Here is an 18,446-nt window from a genome sequence, read left to right on the forward strand (position 1 = left end):
AGAGATAATGACGGGTCCTTCCGAGAGCTTTGAAATATCCCTTGGGGATGCTGAGTCCAGAGGACCAGAGCAAACCTGTCTAAAGTACACCGTGGAATCACTCGGAATGACTTCCTAGCAGAAGCATGTGTCTGATACGGCTTCAGCTGCTTGCAGTGTTCTTCTTCACCTCCTACCTAAATTCAGATGAGAGATCTCAATGAAGATGGAAAGGTTGAGAAATAGAGAAATCACTGATGTGCTTTGAGAACTTCTAAGGACTGAGTACTGCATCAATCCCATGTTGTAACATTAAGGATTGGTTAGAAAAGCAAACGTTAAAAACAAGGAAAGGGGAAGAACAAGTAAGCTTTCTTAAAGTATCTATTCTATTTAAGGTATCTTTAAAGAAGTAAATAAGTACTGAAATATATATGCAGATAGAGAGAGAGAGAGAGAGAGAGAGAGAGAGACAGAAACCTAAGAGTCTGCTGTGCAGGTTAGCTTCTTGCTCTCTTTTCTAAAAGTCACAGTGAATGCAGCATCTGTGTGCGTTACAAGCATTACCCTCAGTCCAGCACAGGTACACACGAGAGGTCAGCCTGCAGGTTGCGGAGGCAAAGCAACTGCTCTGGCTGGATGTGAAGAGCCAAGACAGAAGTTGCTGTCAGGGAAAAGATACACAGAGGGGATGAAAAAGACGGAGTGTGCTTCCGACCTTCACAACTTCTAAGCAAGCGGAGATGAGGTTGTGGAAGAAGCAAATAAGCTGTTGATCTAGAAGCAGCCTGAAGATTGTCCTTAAGCAGGGCCTTGCATTCTTCATTTTTACAGCATTGCTTGCCTTCAAGTGCACGACGATGATTTTATGAACTTTCTACCACTACAGAAATGCACCGGATTCTTTCACAAAACTTACGGGTGGTACTTGGCAATATTGGTCAGCATTCTCTATTTCCTTCTTCATCTCAATTCTCTTTTGGCCTGTGAAGCTTTCCAGATCAGAGGAGAAGATCCACGGTAATACGGAGCTTTGGATACTGCAAAGGAAACGAAGAATCCTACTGACAACTCTTTTCAACCTCGCCTGCAAGCATCACAGAAAAGAACACCGAAAGAACACCGCTTTATCATGGGAAGCATAAATTGGAGCATAGGTGTCCTATAGCTGAAGCGAGGTGAAGCAGGTTCCACACAAGGTGAAGGAGCACACCCATAAGCATTTCCATAAAGCCGTGTTTTCAAACAAAGGGTTAAGATTTAGATTTTCTTACAAGTGAAGAATGAAGAAATAAAAGAAAAAGAAAATTACCAGGACATCCAGTTTTCCTCTAGCTTGCTTTGCTTCTTTCCGAATCTGAGTCTGGAGTGACAGTCAGGGAGCAGCGTTGTGCAGAAATGCCAAAGCCTCCCCAGCTGGTTGTACCTTCATCAGCAAGGGCTTTGATACTGCTGCCTCCTCAGCAACATCAGCCATTTCCGAGGAAAGCTGGTGTCCATCAGGTCAAATAGGAATGGGAAATCCCTCTTGCCACAACTTCACACTCACACCAGAGTTGGCAGGACAGGCCGATGGACAGAGAAGCGTCTGCAAGAGTGTTAGAAAACAGACTTTAGATTTCCGTCAACCCAGGAAGAATTACTTGCTCATCCCTTCAAAGTGAACTCTGAGTAGAAGGAGGGGATCCCAAGCTGCATTCCTGACATCTATGCTGCAAAGTCATCCAATGGGACATGTTACTGGACCAGCCTGTTACGAACAGAAACAGGACTTTGAGGTTATGCTGTTGGATTAGAATTAAGCTCAAAGAGTTAGTCCTTTGACGTGTTTTTGTTTGCAAGTGTTTTCACTGCTTCCCAGACAATGTCTCCAGCAAGCTAGCTGCTTGCTTCATTTGTTCTGTTCTGTTCTGTTCTGTTCTTTTTGATTCTGTTTTGTTTTGTTTTCTCAGCCAGGATTCTTAGTGAAATGAGATTAAAGTGATCATATTGTATGTCCACCCATCCCTCCCTCCCCTTCGCTTGTCCAGAGCTTTTACCTCGTCCAGCAGCTTGAATGAACTCGGTCCTAGGCGCAGTTGTGTCCAAGCCATTCTGTTCCTAGACGTTTTGTGAGAACAGACAGCTAAGTAGTGGGGAGAGGACGTGCTGCTGTCTGCAGTGTGACCTCAGCGCTTACCAAACAGTAGGGAATACACAGAGAAGGGCCTTAGGAGAACTTCAAGCCCCAGATACGTTTTATGTGGAAACCATATTTCCCAAGATAACACTGGACACAACTGCATAATCAAAAGGGATTCATTTCTTGGTTCATTCAACTCCTAGGTTTTAGTTTTAAAACATGTCTGTCTTGGCTTAAAGCACTCTTCCAATCTCTATTTCCAGTTCCTAGGATTTCCTGAAATAGGGTGTCCTGGTTTCAGTTAGCACAGAATTAATCTTAATCTCTTAATCTCAGGGTCGTGGGTTCGAGCCCCACGTTGGGCGCCAAAAAGGCTGTCGTGGTTTAACCCGGCCGGCAGCTAAACACCACGCAGCCGTTCGCTCACCCTCCCCCCTCCCTCTCTGGGACGGGGGAGAGAAATGGAGAGTGAAGCCCGTGAGTTGAGATAAAGACAGTTTAATAAGACAGGAAAATAATAATAACAAAAATAATAATAACAATAATAATAATAATGATACAATGGTGATAATACGAAAGTAATAGTATGTACAAACAAGTGATGCACAATGCAATTGCTCACCACCCGCTGACCGATGCCCAGCCTAACCCCGAGCAGTCCGGCCCCCTCCCCCCAGCTAGCCACCCCTATATATTGTTTAGCATGACGTCAGATGGTATGGAATACCCCTTTGGCTAGTTTGGGTCACCTGTCCTGGGTCTGTCCCCTCCCAGCTCTTACTGCACCCCCAGCCTGCCCGTTGGCAGGACAGAGCAAAAGGCTGAGATGTCCTTGGCTTAGTATAAGCACTGCTCTGCAACAATTAAAGCATCGGGGTGTTACCAGCACTCTTCTCATCCTAAGCCAAAACACAGCATTCCACCAGCTTCTAGGAAGAAAATTAATTCTGTGCTAACTGAAACCAGGACAAGGGAATCCCACTTTTTCCTTTTACAATCTCCCAGTCTCTTCTTTTTTACCTCTCCCCAAGAAACTTAGCACTGCTCTCTTCATACTTGACAACTAGATATGGAGCTGTATCAGCCAGAAGGAAGTTTCCTTCACACTTTCTGCTTCTTACGGTATCTGGGCTCTTACCTTTACACTTACTCACCCTTCCTACATTAGCACAAAGAAAGCTGTTTGGGAGATCTGATGTCTTGTTTTCCAGAAACTGCCCTGAATCAACTTTACAAGAGCTGTCCCACGCTGCGAGCACAAGTCTTGCAGTCTGGCCAGATATTTGCCTTCTAAGTCAATAACCAAATCTGTTACAAAGGTAAGAACATGTAATTAATGGAAAGGAAATCCTTTTATTTTCATCACAGTTCACTTTTTTTAGTTAAGTTAAGAACATGTAATTAATGGAAAGGAAATCCTTTTATCCTTTTATTTTGATCTAAATTCATTTTTTTTTTTTTTTTTTTTTTTCTAGACCAAGAATGAACCGTGGAGAACCACCAAAACTCAGGTGAGAAATGAAATGACAAATGTTAAGGTCAGGAAGCTTGCCCACTTCCATTGCTACCCTGAAAGCAGATGGAGTGCATCTTCATACGCCACAGCCTGAGACACTAGTCGACAGGCCAGCCCGTGTGAGGAAGTCCATTGCTGTCCTGAATTTTAACATGACAGGGGGACTCTTAAGCCTCTTGTTTATGCTTTAGTACTTGCGGTCTATGGGAGGACCACAGCACACTCTTCTCTGTCTCCCCTTATTTGTTGATCATCTGTAGGAAGAAGAGAACGTGCAGAGGCCCTCACCCGTACATTGGGTCTGTTCTCACTCTGTGCAGCTCCATCATTGAGCAAAGTACCAACCTTGAGGCTTCTGTAAGGACTTGACACAAACTACAGAATACTACAATGAAGCATTCACAACAAAACCACATTTTTTTCCGCAGCCAAGCATCAAAACACTTACAGAAGGGCATGGTCCCTCTCTGTGCACCTCAAGGGGAGATCCACAAATCCTCACGTGGTTTCATCGCATCCAGCACCCTTCTCTGTGCCTCCCAGCTAAACGTGCACAGAGGCAGCTGTTGCCAAAGTGCTGTGGTGACACAATTCAGTTCTGTTTCTGAAGTCATCACCGCAGGCGCCTCCCAGTGACGGCACAACACTCTCTGTTGCTAATGCGTCTGTCTCAGAAACAGCTAGGGAAGTACCACTATGCCCAAACTGACTTGAATTAGAGTAGTTCCCAAATTATTCCCTGCTCCCCTACATCTGTGGAAGGTGGGTGATCAATCTTTTCCTTGAGAAAGGACTACAGAGCAAAAGAGCTTGATTCTGAGACGTTGCCCGTCCTTGTAGAGCAGTTCACCTTTGATTTCCATGTCAGAAAAAAGAAGGTGAAATCAACAATTCCCTTCCTCTGAGCTGGGAATAGGAAAGAAGCCCAATTCTCCAGGAAGCCTTCAAAAGGAAACTCTGCATTTCTTTGTTAAACACCTTGTTTAATTTCTTGAAAGAAATCTTTCCCAGGACTTTGCAACTGCGGTGGTTCAAAGCGGGTGGGCAGCCGAGTTCCACCACGGCCGCTCTCTCACTCCCCCTCCTCAAAGGGAAAGGGGGAGAAAATACGATGCAAAGGGCTCCAGGGCTGAGATAAGGACAGGGCGATGGCTCAACAAGTATCGTGACGGGCAAAGCAGACTCAGCAGAGTGACCCTCAGGGTCCCTCCCTGCCCCTGCTCCCCGTGGGGTCCCTCCCATGGGATGCCGTCCTTCCCCAGCTGATCCCACACGGGCTGCCCACAGGCAGCAGCTCCTCAAGCACTGCTCCCACACGGCTCCGTCCCACGGGCTCCATCCATCCATCCATCCCCCAGGAGCAAACTGCTCCAGCACGGGTCCCCCACGGCTGGGCGGCAGCTCCCCCCAGCCCCCCTGCTCCTGCGGGGGCTCCTCTCCATGGCTGCAGCTGCGGCCCGGGGCCTGCTCCTGCGGGGGCTCTCCACAGGCCGCAGCCTCCTCCAGGCCACAGCCACCTGCTCCACCGGGGGCTCCTCCACCCACAGGGGGGCAGCAGCGTGGAGATCTGCTCCATGGGGGACCCATGGGTGCAGGGGGACAGCCTGCTCCACCAGGGGCCTCTCCCTGCACAGCCCGCAGGGGAACTGCTGCTGTGAGCCTGGAGCACCTCCTGCCTCCTGCTGCACTCACCTTGGGGGCTGCAGGGCTGCTTCTCACTCCTTGCTCTTCCAGCTTCTGTTGTGCAGCAGTATTTCCCCCTGCTTACATCTGCTCTCCCAGAGGTGCAAACAACATCGCTTATTGGCTCAGCTCTGGCAAGTGCCGGGGCCCTTTTGGAGCTATCTGGAGCTGGCTGTTGTCTGGACTGTTCTCACAGACGCCATCCCTGCAGGCCCCTGCTACCAAACCCTTGCCACGTAAATCCGATCGAAGTGTATGCAGCAATTACAAAGCCGCTGTGCTTTGGGCTGTCACGATCCTTCTGCAAGTGCAGGGGAGGTGCAGGGTTGCTTTGCATTTCCAAAAGGAGGAAGAAAGCCTCCAACCCCACTGGACCTCAGCCACTTGCAGGATCCAAGCAACGCTCCCCACTTTCAGTTATCTCCCTCCCATGCACACAGTGGGAGCAAGGTTGAACAAGCACATTTTTGAAAATGTTTATCTTAATGAAGAATAAAAGAAGTCTACAACACCCAATCCCTCTGTGCACCCAAGGCAAAAATCGTGGACTATTCTGCCTCAACACTATTTTCAGACCCAATTTGTCAAGTCATCTAGCAGAGGATTTCTCTCTTGTTCACTCACTAGCTTAGTAGAGCACCAGTTTACATAGGTGCTGGAGCAGATTCCTCAACCATCTGAAGGGACTTGATCCCAGAAAAGTTCAAAACTGCAGATGACTCATGATTTTGTGGTGAAGCATCTATTAAATGAGAGCTGTTCCGCTTAGGGCACAGTGAGACAGTGTGAGAAGAACCCTGTATCTCACTGATTGAGGCTTTATAACTCTACAGAATTGTCAGTCAACAATAAATGGAAAGTGCAGGAGATATGTTCTTTCTTCCTCCTTTCCCTGCCATACATTAGCAGAGAGATTGTGGTGGGATATAGGTTCAGAGCCTCACAGAAGAAGGATTTGAACCCAGGCTCTCCACAGTCTGCACCACTGCCTTCCTGATGGCTTTTGACTATTTTATTTTATTTTATTTTATTTTATTTTATTTTATTTTATTTTATTTTATTTTATTTTATTTTATTTTATTTTATTTTATTTTATTTTATTTTATTTTATTTTATTTTATTAATATTATTATTCTTCTTTTTCTGGGTGGTGTCTAAGTCTTGGGGGGAAGAACAAACTGTGGGAGGAGGGAATGCTACTACTGTCTGTGACAGTGGTGATTTCTGGACAGTGTTAGCAACAGAGCTTCTGCAGAGAAGAGAAAATGCCAGGCAGTCTCTGTTGGTATTCCATGTACTGAGTACTGAGTGCAGTTTTGGGCTCCACAGTATAAGAAAAAGACATAAACCTGTTAGAGAGTGTCGAAAGAAGGGCAACAAACAAGAGGGTCTCTTTTAACAGGGGGATTGAGGTTTGTGGCAAGGTTTTGGTAGCAATTTAGGGGCTGCACTGTGCTGGACACAGCAACAGACGCACCATAAGCCAAAGTCAGACAATAAGCCAAGGTGTGTTCACGCGTGGTTTACTGTGGTTTACGTGTGGTTTACGTATAGAAGAAAGTTTTTGCCTAGTGGTGAGTATACTGCAGATTTGCTGCATTGTTCTAAATTAAATAGCAAGATAAGTGATGGCATCGTAGGCTGGGAAAATATTTCTAGAGTATCAGCGCATTTTGAGCATCATTTTAACTGTTTATGCAAACATGAAGATTATTAAAATCAGTGTTTATTTATGTCTGTATGTAAACAGGTGATCATGTTGTATAGCATGCAGTAAATGGTTTGTGAATGCTGCTTGAAGAATGAAAAGAGTAAGTCAGCTCCACAAGGAATAAATGAATTTTGTTTATTTGTGCAATGCAGAGATTAGAATTAGACCAACAGCATGGAACCAAAGTCTTGCTGTGTGCCTTTTATCTGTAGGACAGTTCATGGAGGCTTCAGCAGCCCTATCTGTTTTCTAGCACTCTGAAATGTCCTCTGTGGTGCTGCACCCAGTTGAAAGCCTGCACTGATTGTGATGAACTTTCCTAACAGGAGGCACGGGTCCTTCGTCGGACGCTGGCTGGGGATGTATGCTGCGATGCGGGCAGATGATGCTGGCCCAAGCACTGATCTGCAGACACTTAGGGAGAGGTGAGTGCTGGTCCTGAGGGAACTTCGGTATTGTCTGCAGACGCTTCTTCGTAAGTACTCCATTAAAAGCACAAACCCTGAATTTATTAGTGAGACTTTCTTTGATGCCCTGGTAACAGTTCCTAATGAATCAATTCATATTCAGCTGGGTGAAATCATCCCAGCCTGAAGCAGAGAAATAGGCATAGAAGGAGAACAAATGGGGAATCCTGTCGCCATTATTTTATAAACCTTTTAGTGTAACACCCAAGTTGAGGCCAAGGGAAAACCTGCCACCGTGGGACAGTGCTCTTACCCTTCTCTTCACTACTCACTTGTCAGCAGCACGAGGTCCAAACCCCCCTGGTGCAAGCTCTTAAGCATGCATGTCACATCCCAGGATGCTGCCAGTGGAGTGTTTGGACTTTCTGTATGGATCTTATGTTGTTATTTAATGGGTGCTTAGAAATCCAACAAGGTCTAAACACAGCCTGTACTTTTAAATAATCTTGGAAGCTCAGAGATACTGGAATGGCTATCAACACGCAGCATGATCCGTCAGAATATGTTTGCAGTTGATGTTTTTGTTTTGTTTTATTTTCCCTGTTTTTACAATCTAGCCTATGATGATAAAGGGCAGCTTGATGATAAATAACAAGCTTGGAATTCTAGGAGCTCTACACAAAATGTAAATATTCGAGATGAATTGAAATGTCTTTTAACATCTCGTTATAAAGCTTTCTGCTGTCTAGACATTTGATCAGTGTAATGAAAACGTCACCATTTTTTATTCTATATCAATTTTTCCTTTCAGATTGGCAATGGGAAAAACACAAAAAACAACCAGAAGAATATCACAGAATCCTACGATGCTTTCTCCACAGGAAGGCTTGCTGTTATTCAATCCACCAGATGGGTAAGAACAAACATAAACTTTCAGGTTTTTTCCACTGAAATTTCTACTGTGTTGAATCACTAATTTGCAGTATGTTAATTCATAATTTTAAAAAGTGGATGTGAAGACAATGTGTATGCTTATATAAAAATAAAAAGGTATGCAGATGGGCGCAAAGACTAGTAGTACAGAAACATTCCCTGAGACCTAAATAAAGCCATGTACTAGAATGTAGCTCTTGATAAACTCTGTAAGCCTTGGGTACCAGAGTCAGTAATGTTAGAATAGACAGTCTTGTAGCTTATTGCTGTAATTTGTAATAAAGGGCACTAACATTTGTTAACTTGTAATTCTCATTGTAGTTTAGAAGCCTTTTGTTTATTAAAGAAACTGGCACTCCCTAAGTTTTGAAAAGAGCATAGATTGAGAAAATAATTGTTATTGCTAAATACAGATTGCAGTTACTCTAGAATGTTTGACAGCCACAGTATTTACTGTATATTGTTCCCACATTCTTTATGGTCTCATTTTTCTTTGATTTTGTGTACGTGTGTCTTTTTTTCACTGTGAAAACAGCACAGGTGGGTGTTGGAGAGGGGAAGTCAATTGGAGAATGGTTTGGACCAAATACAGTTGCTCAAGTACTAAAGTAAGTGAGATCATACCAGTCTCATTCAGAACGTACTCCCCTGGGGCAGCCAAGAGAAGGCCCAGGCAGAGTTTTGAAGGCTGCATCTCCCCCTGTCCCACAGTCAGGAATGTACTTGCCATCTATTTACAAGTGCAGCATGGAATGTCATGCCACAGCTCGGTGTGCAGGTACTGAGCTGGGAATGGGTGACCTCTAAATTTTAATAAAGGAAGAGCCTGAGGAGAAGAAACTGCAGGAAAGTCTCCTGCTATGCCGTCTGCATGCCCTCACCAGTCACACCACAGATGTATATTCCTTTCTGCACAGTGGCACAGCTCTGGCAGGTCGAGAGTGCCACCGTGTAGGTCGGAGTGGTGGTGTGAAACATCAGAGAGAAGCCATCTCGGCTGAGGAGGGAACTGAGCTGCAATTCCTCCCTTTCTGAGCAGCAGTTCTGCCAGCAAGGCTACTGGATAAAGATGGGCAGCTCCTCATAGTCTGGGAGCCACACTGAAAGGAACTGAGGCTGCTCAGTTCTCCAGGGGTACGTGGAGGTGTCTTACCTCAGGCAGGGGCTAGGCTACAGGTCCTGCGAGCTCAGCAGCAAGTCTTTGACACCCTGGAACAGGCACATGATCTGAAGAGGGAGGGGAGCTGAAGCATGCCCTGGACTCCAGATCTTTCATGGCCAAGTTTTTCATGGTGAAACGCTCACCCCCATTTCTTTCTGGCTTATTTGAAACAGCTAATTCTGCCAGTGCAGCTTAAGAGAGTAGCTCCCTTCCCCAAAGGTTTGGATTTTGCAGAAGTGGACATAAAACTGTGTGCTGCTGTCTCCCACTGAAGTTTTGGTGCCCCAAACCCTTAGCTGATTTAGCTTTTAACGCCCCATTTCTGCTGTGCACGCAGGCTCAGGCAGAAGTAATTCCACTGAATTCAGTGGAATTTCTTAAGCAAAAAGTAATCTGCAAAACCGGCATAGGATTTTTTTTCTTTTCCAGATGAGAAAAGACACAATTGGGCAAGAACCCAGTGCAGAGACTGTCGAGTGCAATAAAAAGTAATAAACTTGATGTAGTTGAACTGTTACTGTCACTGCACTTAGCAGTAAGACAAAACAGTTTGCACATGGTGCAGCGCATATGTTTTTCCTGGTACCACTCAGTACCTATTTTTCTAAAGATATGAAACATTTAATGTTTAAAGTTTTCTTTTTCTTACATGGAGACTTTAAAAAATGCAGAAAGGATGTTTTTTCTTAAGAAAAAAAAAAATAAATAAATGGTTCTGAGTGTAAAGCTACCCTTTTGATCCAACTAGTTTATATTAATTAGTACCTTAATGTTTTCTAGGAAGCTTGCTTTATTTGATGAATGGAATTCATTAGCAGTTTATGTATCTATGGGCAATACGGTGGTCATTGAAGACATCAGGAAGTGACACCTCATCAGTTTTCTGGTAACAGTTTCTGATTTGACTCCATTTGCCAGCATGTATCTAAACATGAACAAATACTTGGGGGGGCATGGGTTTGTCTTGCAAGGGTAAGAAGAGGGAAGAAGGACATACAAACTCAGTTGTGTTTTTTTGATCCCTGATGCCAACTTCGTGCTCACATCACTGGATGTGAAGAGCTCCTTGAAGAATTTCTACTGTCATCATTGCTGCCATTTCATTTCTCTGGCGTTTTATAGGCAAAGCTTGACACTATTAATAACATTAATAGGACATGTCACTGCAGTCTTAAATTGTCATCCCCCAATCATTGATCTAACGTCTCACTTGGACGTGCCAGCACATACTGTCTGCTAGAATTACTTCTACTAAATAGCTGTAATTGCCATGCCCGGCTCGTTTTGTCTTGGGTGCCCTATAAAGATCCCTGGCAAACTAGCTTAATTCACTACTGAGAGGAAGATCTGCTTTGTGTTCCTCTGTGCGTTGACTGATTTCTAGTTTTATTCCCGCAGAAAAAATGTGCTGGTGCCCTCCTCAGAGCAGCAGGGCGTCCCACAGCAGTGCACATTTGCACAGAAGTGCTCTTGGCCGAAGCAAGAAGGCAGGAGGACTCTGCACAGGCTGGAAAGCCCTCTTGCTTGTTATACCTCTACGACTAGGGATAAATCACATAAATCCCGTATATATTGATGCATTTAAAGTAAGGTTTTCTTTCAATTCATTGCTTGTTACTGTCAAATAAGTTTGGGTATCTGTGATGTCAGTAAAGAAATGAATGACAATTTCCTTTATTCCTTTTGAACTCCTAGGAATGCTTTAAGATGCCACAGTCTTTGGGAGCATTAGGAGGGAAACCAAATAATGCCTTTTATTTCATAGGATTTTTAGGTAAGGAAAAAAGAAACTTATTCCAAATGTGCAGATGATCAAAAGAGAACATTTTTTGAAGGGGAAATAGTAAGGGGTCTAAGCGTGAACCTCTAGAAGTAAAGAAAGATGAGAATAGAATAAAATAAATGAAGAAGCATATCTAAAAGAGTTTAGAAACAGTATGAGATGATCCTTAACAGGAGCAGAAAGTTAACAGCAAAGCTAGGTGTAAAAATAAGTGATGACATCAACAAGAGCAACATACTGAGAATAGCTGATAGCATTTGACAAGTGTATTGGTCAAATGTCACTTTTATTTTCTTGTATTTCAAAACTGTTTCTGATAGCAGTATCTTTTTCACCTTTTGCATACCTTCTGTTATTAAGTATTGCTCTAATTAATTTAAAATGCATTCCTTCAGATTTCACCCCACTTTGGGCCAAAATTTTGCAACCCTATTTTGTCCTTTTGTAAAACCTAACCTGTTTTAGTTAGGCTTTTTTGTTCCAATTTCTGAATGAATGCCTAATGGGATTACAGATTGCATCTGTGAACATCCTGTACCTTTTAATCTGTCAAATGTTAGTGTTTACAACACTTGAGATTTAAAAAAAAAAAAAAAAAAAGTACTGGATCTCACATGGAAAAATAAAAGTATGTGACAAAGATAGAACATAACCAACCAAAAAATTACAGTAATAGGTGACAATAGGAAGTTATACTAAATACCCTGTGGGAAACGCTGTGTCTAAACCTTCCGATTCTCTTAAAGAATCCCTAGCTGGAAAGTCTAGATTATACTGACTGCGATGGCAATCTAATTTCTATTTTACAGTTCTGGACCAAGTGCTTATTAATGTCACTTGCTTATTTTTAACATACGGCTTTTACCCATCCAGGCAATGAGCTGATCTATCTGGACCCTCACACCACTCAAAGCTTTGTAGATTCAGAAGAAAATGGCACGGTTGACGATGAGAGTTTCCACTGCCAGGAAGCCCCACATAGAATGAAGATCATGAATTTGGACCCTTCAGTAGCTTTAGTAAGTGTCAGGAAATCTGGAATGCATGTACTTTATCTCAAAGTAATGTCTCTCTACATTGGTAAGGGCAGCAATGCATCTCCTTGAACAGAACCAAGATCACAAAGCTGTCTTCTGTGATCAACACATAGTAGTTTGTACATAACTACATGGAGAATCTTAGGGCAAGTGGGGAGCTGTCTGTACTGTAGGAGCTCGCTTTGTTTTCTTTACTGAGCAGCTTTTACTTCTTTCAAGAGGCATTATAATGGTCAGAGCAAGGAACTGAAACAGGTTTATGTGTTTTATTCTATCACTACTTTATGTTTGGTCACCTCTAGACAAGTTACTTAAACTTACTTTCTATCATAAGTTGAAAATGTTTAAGTGGAATTATTGTATTTCACCCCAAATTACAAATACAAATGTATTATTTGTAATTCACCCAAAATGTCATGGGGGTACTGTGGTATTTGAAAAAATTGGATCTGATCCCATGCCAGTATCCTGTGATTGGGTGATTGGCAGTTGTCACCAGTGGGATGTGTTTCTAAAGCTTTAAACAATCTGTAAAGATACCGGTATCTGTCATTCATTCACATACCTGTTTTTTAATACTGCTGCTTTTTAGAAAGTTTTTTTGTTTTGTTTTGTTTTAATACTTAACTACGTAACTGTGCAAAATGTGGCATGATGCAACGAGACAGACAAAATCATAATGAAGAGCAAATATTTTCAGTATAGATACCAGAATGGAAATGTTCCTTAGGTGGTCCATCATCTACAAGTTTTCAGCTTCTGCTGATACCTGGACTGTAGGAACTGGGTGGCGCTCCATGGAGGAGCACACAGGAGCTGCTGCTATTTTTTGCTTGACTATTTCGTTAGGGGTTTGCAGGGCCTTGTTCTCCCCGTGGGTTCTCTCCCTAGAGCTGCCACATATTTGGAGTCTTATATCTACTGATCGTACAGGGCATTACTGTATCAGAGGTCAAACCGCCTTACCTGCTGGTACCACATACCTACCATCTGCAAAGGTAAAACTCTGTGTGTTTGTTTTTTCCCCTAAGGGCTTCTTTTGCAAAGAAGAATGTGATTTTGATAACCGGTGTAGTCTTGTACAAAAGGTAAGAGTGGGAACTTAGCATCTCGATTTGTTCTTTATAAAGTCTGGTTTTTATTGTCTGTTTTTTGTAAAATTTTCCTTTGCATTTTCCCTTGTATACAAATTGTATGAGCCATGGAGAAGAATGCATTAAAGCATCAGGGTAAGGCAATACTACTGAATTGCAAATTGGAAATTGTTCAGCACTTTACCAGCCACAAACCCTGCCAGTTGGAAAATGGGTGTAAACATCCACACTTGAAGGTGTTACTGGGTGACACTTGCTTTTAACTTCTAATTCTCACTAAATGACTAAGGTTTAACTGCCATATTGTAGTGATGTATCAATGATTTGCTTCCTGATCCTTTTTTATTGTTTGACATAATAGATTGCGTGTTCTAATTATGACTGTTAGTCCCTGCTATCTTAAAGATCTGATTCTGTAAGTGCTGCAGGCCTCTAGCTCCTGCTGATCTAGGGAGAACAGAAGGTGCTGGCTGCCACAGGAAACAGACTTGAGGATGTTTCTGCATGCAGCTGTTAAGCTAAGCACCAGACGTCTGAATGTAAAGTACCATCAACCTCTAAGGGCATTTATTTAAAAAAAAAAAAAATCATCTAAGGAAAACAGTTTGTAAATAACTGAAATACAGGACAGAAGGTAACTTCTCTTTGAAGAGGAATAGCGTTTGGCTTCAGGAACACCTTTTTTCCTGACCAAAACCTGTCCTTCAAAATCTGATGCGTTTTTTTTTTTTTTTTTCCCCTTTGGAGGAGCTGATAGATCTGTCTTTTGTGCTATTGATCAACAGAAAACTTGAGGAGAGTTCTATGCAAGCAACTTTCTTTTAAAAAGCAGAAAATATTGTACATTCCTAGTGTGCTTGCTACCTGTAAACAAAATTACAGGTTTGCAGATATCAAAGCTGATATCAAAAGATGATAAGACTGATAATTTGTAGTACAGTTCAAGAGATCTGTCTTCCAGATGTGTTTTAACTAGGGATGTATTACAGAGACCATGGTGCTTGGATTTCACAGTATGTCTGTATAAAGACTTTTTTTTCCTGATGGACACGCGTAATTAAAAAACACTTTCAATTAAGCAGACACGTTTTGTGTTTGAAGCGTCTCCCGAGCCAGCTTTTAAAATGAAAGCATTCTGTCCTCAGGAGATTCTAAAGCAGCAGAGTCTACGGATGTTTGAGCTGGTCCAGAAGCACCCGCCACACTGGCCTCCTTTCATACCTCCAACAAAACCAGAAGTGACAACCACAGGAGCAGGTAAGGCACCGATTAAAAGCCTAATTGTGCAATGTTATGTTCCTCGTTAGCAAATAAAAGAATAATCACAGGTAGAATAACTATCCTTTGTGAGTGTCAAGCAATATATAGCAGGCATGTATCCAAACAAGCCATACAATTGCTAGCACAGATTATTTTTTTTCACTCTTACAAAGTACTTTTCTGGAATGCGTCTTTCAAAGTTTTTTTTTTTAAGTGAACAAAATCAGGCATGTCTTTAGAAGCATTTTTTTCTTTATCTTTTTTTACAGAACTCATTGAATCTACTGACAAGCTATTTGAATTGGAAGAAGAATTTGAAATCCTGAGTGTGTGAAGGAAACTGTGGTGACTCTTCTGAGTGTTGAATATATTGGTAATATTATTGCATTGACTTAAACAGCCATGTTAGCCCCGAAGTGCCTGAAATTATGGATAACAGAGCACAGAAATCTAGTAGCATCCAAAACTCCAAGGGCAGTTTAACACACAAGCTTCCCCGGATGGAAAGGCAGTAAGAGATCTTGTGATAAGATGCTTAAAGGGAATCTCTTTTTAACGTACCTTACCTGGAGACAAACGGGCCTTTGAGATTAAGGCAAAAATACATGTATCACTGGGCACCATGTTTGGAGAAAGGGATAACCCAAATGGATATTTCTTGCTCTCATATAATAATGCAATAGTTTAGTTCTTCAAGCAAAACTGTCTTCAGTTCAGGAGGATGTTTACTTCTGTTCCCTCCTGTGGGCTGCGTCATAGGAAAAATACATTGTCTTGTTTAAAAGATTGACTGGATCAGGAGAAAATTGTTTCCTTGTTAAATATTTTAACATGTATTTGAGCAACCAGACTTTATTACAAAAATGTTTCTGTAAAAGGAACTATGTCTAATGGACACATTTTGCAATAGCCTTCCTGTTTCTGGGAGACCTCAAGAGGAACAGGAGCCTCAAATAGTTGATACAGATCACAACCACTGTTATAGTTATGGTATATTTCACCTTGACCTTAAAATTCAAATGATTAAAACTTAGGTTATTTCTTTCCGAGTTAAAACGAGTCAAAGGTGGTTTAACTGTACCTTATTTATTTTAGAATAGATTTACACAAGTTTCTCTGTTACAGCACTTTATCTGTGCATCTAATACATTTCTTAAGCTTTTCTTAGGTTGTATGCTGCTATGTTTGGTTAATTTGTGTGAACTAAATATAAACCAGGTGATCTTAAAACTTAATATAGAAGCGTACACAGATTACTGAATTGTTGCTTTTTGACTTCTTGCCTTTTGAAATCTGTTTTGGTAGAAGTGCCTTAACCCTACAGGTTTATCAGAACAGCCTGGGCAGTTTTATTTCTAAGGCAGAGAATCTCTCTCTAGCAGCCATAAGAAAAACAGTTCAGAATAAAGAAAGGCAAACATTTTTAATCCATGCTGAAGTTCCTTTTCACTATCAGACAGTCCCCCTTGTGGTCATGTTGTCATGCTAGTGTCATGAACATGAACTGCAGACTTTCATCTTCACCAATAAATGACAACATAGAGAAATACTGAATATTGTCTCCTCTCACTTGCACCTCTCGATCAGGGCCACTGTTTTTTCAAACAAAAGAGTTAACGAGATCCTATTGCATCTTGTTTAATGTTTATTAACTACAGTTTGGAAACCACAAACGTAGAAAAAAAATATCATTTCCTTATTTTATTAAAACATATATAAAACATATATAAAACATATATAATATATATATATAACACATATTGTGTTGTAAAGCACACAATTCCCTACCAATGACAACAAAAACATCATCTAATTGAGCATGCAGTTTTCATTAACCTGTTTGTTTTTTTTTTTTTTGTTTGTTTTTTTACAAATACCCAACAACACATACACATGTGTTGTGTTGTGTTTTTTTCCATCATTTCTCACTGAAGCAATACCCATCCCGTATCAGATCTGTGTCATTACTCTAATTTTTGTTCCTAATGTACTTGAAAAACTTCTTAACTCTATTGATTGCAACAGTGGACTTTTTTCCCTCCGATCTTAACTCCATTTATCAATTACTTATTCTCTTAAAATCCTGCTTTTAAGAGATGGTTGGGTATTCACCATCTCTCACTCTTATTTATAGATTTTCTTTTCTTTTTCAGTAGTTCAGCACTAGTCAACTCGGAGGTGTCATGTATTTGGCAATTTTATTTATGGTAGCACTCCCCTCCCCTCCCCTCCCCTCCCCTCCCCTCCCCTCCCCTCCCCTCCCCTCCCCTCCCCTCCCCTCTTTTGCCTCCTCTCCCCACTATTGCCTCCCCTCCCCTCCCCCCCATCCCCTCCCCTCCCCTCCCGTCTCCTCCCCTCCCCTACACCCCCTCCCCTATTCTCCCTGTCCCTATACTCTGCTACACTCCCCTCCCCTATACTACCCTACACACTCCTACACTCCCCTCCCCTATCCTACCCTAAACTCCCATTCGCTACACTACCCTACATTACCCTATGCCCCCCTCCCCTACACTCTCCTACACTCCCCTCCCGTATCCTACCCTACACTCCCCTAAACTCCGATCCCCTACACTACCCTATACTCTCCTATGCTCCCCTCCCCTCTAACACGCTACACTACGCTATGCTACCCTACCCTACCGTACCCTACCCTACCCTACCCTACCGTACCCTACCCTACCCTACCCTACCCTACCCTACCCTACCCTACCCTACCCTACCCTACCCTACCCTACCCTACCCCACCCTATCCTATCCTATCCTATCCTATCCTATCCTATCCTATCCTATCCTATCCTATCCTATCCTATCCTATCCTATCCTATCCTATCCTATCCTACCCTCCCCCTGCCCTCCCCTCCCCTCCCCTCCCTTCCTTTTATTCCCTCCCCTTCCCTCCCCTCTTGTCTTCTTCTCTCCTCTCTTCTTTCTTTCGGGTAACTTCAAATCGCTTCAGTCGTTCTCATAGCTCCTGTCCCTGGCTGATTCACGGGAACCCATCAGCAGCAACCAGAAGCGCTCCAGCTGCTGTGTCACTGGTTGAGCAACAGTCTCCAACTGGGAATCGCTGACTTCGTTGTGTGGCTCAGACAGGTGCCTTGCAGTTCCACCGTGGCCTGGACGTTTCCTCTTGCTGTGTCCCCACCTACAGCGCACTTCTGCTCAGAAGCAGCAGCAGGCTTTGGAAGATGTCCCACTCCTTCCATTTTCAGTGGTTTAGCTTGGCTAGCCGGGTGGTGTCTGTCAATAGAAGACAACAACGAGATTTGGGTTAGAAACAGCTAACTGAGTAGTTCCTTTGCACAAGGGCAAGGAATATCTACCCCTTCCTACTGGAGGCTGCAGTGTCAGAGATAATGACGGGTCCTTCCGAGAGCTTTGAAATATCCCTTGGGGATGCTGAGTCCAGAGGACCAGAGCAAACCTGTCTAAAGTACACCGTGGAATCACTCGGAATGACTTCCTAGCAGAAGCATGTGTCTGATACGGCTTCAGCTGCTTGCAGTGTTCTTCTTCACCTCCTACCTAAATTCAGATGAGAGATCTCAATGAAGATGGAAAGGTTGAGAAATAGAGAAATCACTGATGTGCTTTGAGAACTTCTAAGGACTGAGTACTGCATCAATCCCATGTTGTAACATTAAGGATTGGTTAGAAAAGCAAACGTTAAAAACAAGGAAAGGGGAAGAACAAGTAAGCTTTCTTAAAGTATCTATTCTATTTAAGGTATCTTTAAAGAAGTAAATAAGTACTGAA

General features: G+C 42.7%; 1 long non-coding RNA gene across 1 annotated transcript; it reads left to right on the forward strand.

Annotated features, from left to right (window-relative positions):
• Positions 1-7,336: 7,336 nt before the first annotated feature.
• Positions 7,337-12,310, forward strand: LOC140003523 (uncharacterized). Its single transcript, XR_011812331.1, has 7 exons — positions 7,337-7,436; positions 8,230-8,331; positions 8,887-8,959; positions 10,294-10,399; positions 10,912-11,099; positions 11,209-11,287; positions 12,170-12,310. It is a non-coding gene; the product is annotated as an uncharacterized lncRNA (long non-coding RNA).
• Positions 12,311-18,446: the final 6,136 nt, after the last annotated feature.

Source organism: Anas platyrhynchos, chromosome 12 (assembly GCF_047663525.1).
Source record: "Anas platyrhynchos isolate ZD024472 breed Pekin duck chromosome 12, IASCAAS_PekinDuck_T2T, whole genome shotgun sequence".
Taxonomy (NCBI): domain Eukaryota; kingdom Metazoa; phylum Chordata; class Aves; order Anseriformes; family Anatidae; genus Anas; species Anas platyrhynchos.